Source organism: Sturnira hondurensis, unplaced genomic scaffold (assembly GCF_014824575.4).
Source record: "Sturnira hondurensis isolate 20B ecotype Veracruz unplaced genomic scaffold, ASM1482457v3 Scaffold0005036, whole genome shotgun sequence".
Taxonomy (NCBI): Eukaryota; Metazoa; Chordata; class Mammalia; order Chiroptera; family Phyllostomidae; genus Sturnira; species Sturnira hondurensis.
In genome coordinates, this window is record NW_028077667.1 from 139,990 (window position 1) to 145,965 (window position 5,976).

At 46.1% G+C, this 5,976-nt stretch overlaps 1 pseudogene; it reads left to right on the top strand.

Moving 5' to 3' along the window:
* The first annotated feature begins 449 nt into the window (after nt 1-449).
* LOC118987124 (olfactory receptor 8B4-like) lies at nt 450-5,976 on the top strand (annotated as a pseudogene).

Here is a 5,976-nt window from a genome sequence, read left to right on the forward strand (position 1 = left end):
GGAATCTAAACAACAAAACAAACAAGGAAGCAAAATACGACCAATGACACTGAAATACAGAACAGGCTGAAAGGGTCCAGAGGGGAGAGGGGAGAGAATCACAGGGGAAAGTGGGAGGGACTCACATGAATAAGTATAAAGGACACATGGATAGTAATTAAGGTGGGTGGCAGAAATGGCAGGGAGGTGGGGAGCATTGGGGTGGGCAGGACAGGGAATATAAAACAGAAAACTGTACTTGAATAAGAATTAAATAAAAATTAAAAAAACAACAACTGAGCACCTCAACAAACAGGGGAGAACCATTGTGAGCTGCTTTCGCAGTTGTAGGAGGCAAGGTGCAAGGGTGAACAGCCAGCTCCATCTCATGTCACTTACAATTCATGCTTCTGCTGATCATCAGTCGACCTACGTTTCCCTCGTTTCTGCAGGGAACCCTTCAGAAAAGAATGACTCTGAGAAACAGCTCCTCAGTGACTGAATTTACTTTTGTGGGATTCTCAGAACAGTCAAAGCTCTGTGTCCTCCTGTTCCTCCTGTTCTTAGGGATCTATGTGTTTACCGTGGTGGGCAACTTGGCCTTGATCACCCGCATTGGCCTGAATTCTAGTCTCCACACTCCAATGTACTTTTTCCTTTTCAACTTGTCTTTTATAGATCTGTGTTACTCTTGCGTCTTTACCCCCAAAATGCTGAATGATTTTGTGCCTGAAAATGTCATCTCTTTTGTGGGATGCATGACTCAACTATTTTTCTACTGTTTTTTTTTTTTTTTTTTGTCAATTCTGAGTGCTACGGGCTGGTAGCAATGGCATGTGACCTCTATGTTGCTATCTGCAAGCCTCTGCTGTACACAGTCACCATGTCCCCCCAGGTCTGTGCTCTGCTGATGTTCAGTTCCTACATGGCAGGGTCCCTGGGAGCCATGGCCCACACTGGAAGCATGCTGAGACTGAGCTTCTGCGACTCCAATGTCATCGCCCATGACCTGTGCGAAGTGCTCCCCCTCCTGCAGCTCTCCTGCAGCAGCACCCAGCCAACCGGCTGGTGTTTTTCCTTGTTGTTGGAGCGTTCATCACAACCTCTAGCAGCAGCATCTTCGACTCTTACGCTTTGACTCTCCGCAGTATCCTCCGCATCCCTTCCGCTGAGGGAAGGGCCAAAGCCTTTAGCACATGCAGCTCCCACGTCCTTGCTGTGGCTCTGTTTTTTTGGTCAGGGGCATTTACCTATCGAACAACCTCTCTCCCTGGCCCTGTGTACCAGAGCAAGTATGCTTCCGTCTTCTACACCAATGTGGTTCCCATGCTCATCCCTTTGATCTACAGTTTGAGGAATCAGGACGTTAAACTTGCCCTGGGTAAAACCCTGAAAAGAGTGCTTTTCTGGGGGTTCTGTTTGTATCAGTTAATTACTGCGAAGATTCATCATAACATTTTATCTACAGATGGGGGAATTTTCATTTTTCTCTCTAGTAGGGTCTTCTCTCCACTTAAAAATTGCAAATCTCTTCTTTATACTCTTCTTGAGGATGTATGTATAATAGTATATATTTTGTACTATATAAATGGGTTCACTGTATGCAACTTAGCATTGATTGACTGGCTATTATTTACTTGACTCCAATATGGGCCCAAGACATGAGTAAGACGAGGCCCCATGCCTTCCATCCTTTTCTTGGTAGGCTAAATGGGCTCGTCCAACTGACATTTCTGGCTGGGATCTGGGGAAAGTGGTGATGTGAAGGTCCATGAGAGTGAATGTGGTTTTCTTCAGTTATTGGAGCAGCCTTGGGCCATAGGTAAGATCGTCTCCCAGTCTCCAGAGAGATTGGAAGGATCATAAATCATCTCCTTCATCCACCTAAATATACACAAAAGAGAAGGCTTCACCCAAGAGCCCCTTATGTGGTCTGGAATTTTTTTTTTTAAATTTAGAGGTAGAGGATGGGGAGAGAGACAGAAAGACAGACAGACAGACAGAAACAGAGAGCGATAGAGAGAGAAACACTGATGTGAGAGGGAAACATTGACCAGTTGCCTCCTGTACTTGCCCCCATTGGGTATCAAACCCATAACCTAGGTATGTGCCCTGCAACCTTTTGGTGCACGGGATGATGCTTCAACCAACTGAGCCACCTGGCCAGGGTCCTGTTCTGAAATGTAAAGATAAATTGAAGCTAAAATATCTTGTTTCCAATTATAGAACTCTTTGGCCTTGGGATAGTAATCACGGGTAAGCAGTCTTATAATTGGGTCACCTTAGGGGCTCTGCATACTAAGGCTGAAAGCAAAAGAAGAACAAAAGCAAAGCTCTATGGACGTTCATGAGTATATCACCTGCTACCTCTGTTCTGCCCTGAAGGTACACTATGGAACATATGGGGAAATCCTTCTATTCTTTGCAGTAGATTTAGACTTCACTGTCTCTAAGCGCATGTGTTACAGTTAGCAGAATTGGGGAGAAAGGGGAATCATATTGCACTCCCCACTGGCAAGGGAGACTTGGAAGGGACCCAGATTGTGAGTGCCAAAGATTACTCCAAACTGCTCTGCTGAAGGTGCTGCCCTTCTGTATGGAATAGCTCCGATTTTGAGGGATGTGTCACCATAAACTGTCCTTTGCATAGGCAGGAAGGTGGACCTGGGGCCAGACCAACCCATGTGGAGAGGAGCAGGGTGAAGACTTGTGTGGTCAGAAGAAGGGGGCCCTACTCTGAGCAGAGGCTAGAACGTGGGTTGTCCTCGAGGAAACCCTCTCTCAAGAGTATTCATACTTTTTTGGATATGGGGAGAGTTGTATAAAGTACTGAGTTTATACATTTTGCTTTGCTTATATTTCTCCAACTCTTCCCTAAAATCAGATAATTTTCAAGTGTGTCTCGGTAACAGAAACAAGGCAGCAAGTGGAAGTAAGGGCTTCCTCACACTTACCGCCTTGCTGACGCACACGTGGAATCAGCAACATCATACTGACGAGAAGGGCATTTCAAGGGTTCCAAGGCTACTGGAAGGACGAGGTTTCATGACCAAAAAGACGTACATGGGAAAAAGAAAGGGCTGAAACCCGGGCCATGCAGACATGGCAAGCCACATGTACATTGTTGCCTGGGTGCCAAGATGAAGGGGTGCTTACATGGGAGAAAATGGGAGCTGAGGCAAGGAGACTTAGAACCATCGAGCTTTATTAGGAACAGTTCTTCCTGTTTGGTTCTTGGATGTAGTGTTTTCACAATTAAGCAGAGTGCAAGAGCCTCCATTAAAGTCCCACAGCCTCCCACAGACTCTCCCCACTGGTTAAGTTTTCTTAAAGTTCCAGTTAGTCTTCATCAATCTCTATGGCGTTCACGATGAACGCAATGCTTAAATGCCCCAGATTTCTTCTCCATCCGGAATTAGACCTCCACCCACCTCACTGGTTTTCTTGTCTGACCTGGATGCCTCGCAGACCTGACACAGCACAAAGGGTCCAGCTCTAAAGTCTCGGTCTCCTTCTTGCTCACCTTGGCCGAGCCCCACACAGACACCCAAAAGGACAGTGCCACTGTTCGCCGAGGGACCCCGCTCCCTGCTCCGGAAGCATTTTCTCGCCCCTCGTCTCCCCATGCCACAGATGGTCCACTGCCCAGGACTGTTCATTGCCCTCCCTCTGGCAGGTACCTCCAAACACTTCTCTCCTTTTCCAAGACAAACAACACCCCCCTCACCCTTTAAATCACTTTGCTTTTGTTTTTTCCCCAGTTTTGAGCTGTGAAAAACAGAGCTGCTAGGAACTTTTTTGGGCTGGAGGCTATTCGAGTGAACATAAATGGTGTCCGGCTCTCAGGGGGTCCTCCTGAGTGTGATGCTGAACTCCCTGGGGGGGGGGGGACTCTCAAGACTCCACTGAGCTGACTTCCTGGAGGTCAAACTGACACCACCACATGGCCCGCAGGCCCCCACCCACCCCACTACATATCATGTTGCTGGCCTGAACTACCCAAGGCCTGGCTAATCTAAGACATTTACCAGGCAGGACTTCCAAGGGCTTGGAGGTTTCCTCCTGTAGCCAACTCAGTCAGACTTCTCTTTGTAATGTGCAAGCGCTGAGCATCCCAGACCTGCTGAGTCAACCCTTTAGGGCACAGGTTTCATTTCTCTGGGATAAGCGCCCTGGGGGTTGTGCTTCTGGGATGTGTAGCCTAGGCATGCTTTTGTTCTTGTTGTCCACTTTCTTTCTTCTTTCTAATGCCAGGCTGTTTTCCAGATCAGTGATGCCACTTTACATCACGGCCACCAATGTGTGAGTGACTGGTTTCTCCACATCCTCACCAGCACGTAGGACTGTCCTCACACTTATTTTAAGGGGTTCTGATAAGTGGGTCAGACTATCTCTCTATGCTTCTAACTTTTCCATCTGCCTCTCTGCCGTCTGTATATCCTCCTCAGTGAAACGCCTGTTCGTGTCTGTTGCCTGTCTGTAATAGGGTTGCTTGTTTTCACTGCTGCATTTTGCATGTTGGGACACTGTCCCCTGACTGGATATGTGGTTTGCAAACATTTCCATCCAGTGTGCACTATGTCATTTCATTTGTCACTGAGCCTAGGCTTTAAATTTTAGTAAATTATAATTTATTTATTTCTTTTTGGATAGATCCCATTGGGGGCGGGGGTCAAGTCTAAAATCCTTTTGCCTGGCCCTACAGCCCCAGTTTTTCTCACAGAATTTCCCCCAGTGTTTTACATGTAGACAAATGGATTATGTCTACACGTTAATGTTAATGTTTATGTTAATGTTAATGTTTTAACATTAACATTAATGTTTTCATGAGCTGTGAGGTGTAGGTGTTTACATCAAGGGCTTTTTATTTTTTTGCCTGTGGATATCTGATGGCCCTACTCCCACTTAATGGAAAGGCCGTCTTTTCTCCTATGAGTTGTTTTGCATGTCCGCTAAAAATCAGCTGGGCTTCTTTGTTTGGGTGTCTACTCTGTTCCATCGATTGCCTTGTCTTTACCTTGTCTACATAATAACTGTTAAAATAGGGGAGGTTTTGTTCTGGTTTTGTAATGTTATTCTAACTCATTTGCCTTTCCTTATAAGTATTTTTTAAAAGAAAAGTGCATATTTCCATTTTTAAGAGAAGTTCTACAACTTGCTTTTTTCATTTAACAGCCCATCATCAATACCTTTTCATCTAAGTAAGTACCTATTGATCTATTTCATTTTACCAGTAAAAATAAAAATAAACCAAAACACAAATTTATACTAACACACTGTACTGATGTACTGGAATCAACCTGGTCCCTCTTAATGACTATTTTTCCCAGTTTCCTATTATTATAATAAATAATGCTGAAATCAATAATCATATTGGGCGTGTGTTTGCTCAGATATTCCCCATGTGTTGCCATTTGACTTTGTTTGTAGTATAGTCAAAGATCAATTTTGTTTTTAAATTTGGTCAAGTGTTTCTAAGCACTTTCAAGTTCTCAGTTTTACAGCCCTGCCCCTCGGAGTCGCTGAAGGACTGAGGAAGTCCACTCTGGAGCAGGGGAGCAGCTCTGAGGACCCCAACCTGGGCGTCTAGGGGAATTATAAGTTCTCTCCAGAGTCCAGAAATGGCCAGCGCCAGCCTGGGAGTCACGTGGGGGCAATTCTCCCATTCCTGGCAGCAACCTCACAACATTTTCAAATTGCCATTCTGCTGCCAGGGTCGCGCCCTACCGGCTGGGAGCTTCATGGCGAATGCCACATGCCACCCACCCTGGGGAGGTAGACCGGATCCTAGGTGGACTCAGAGGAGATGCAGTGTGTGGCCTCCAGGGCGCCCTCGCCAGCCTTGGCGTTGGGAAGCGTCCTGGGAACTTTCGTTTCAGTTATCGGGTGTCATATGGTGGCCGCTTTTATGTAGTGTCTTCCCTCCGGAGCTCCAGCAAAATATGCAATAAATGGCATGTAGCCCTGGTGTCAGCTGCCTACTTCCAGCGACCTTAG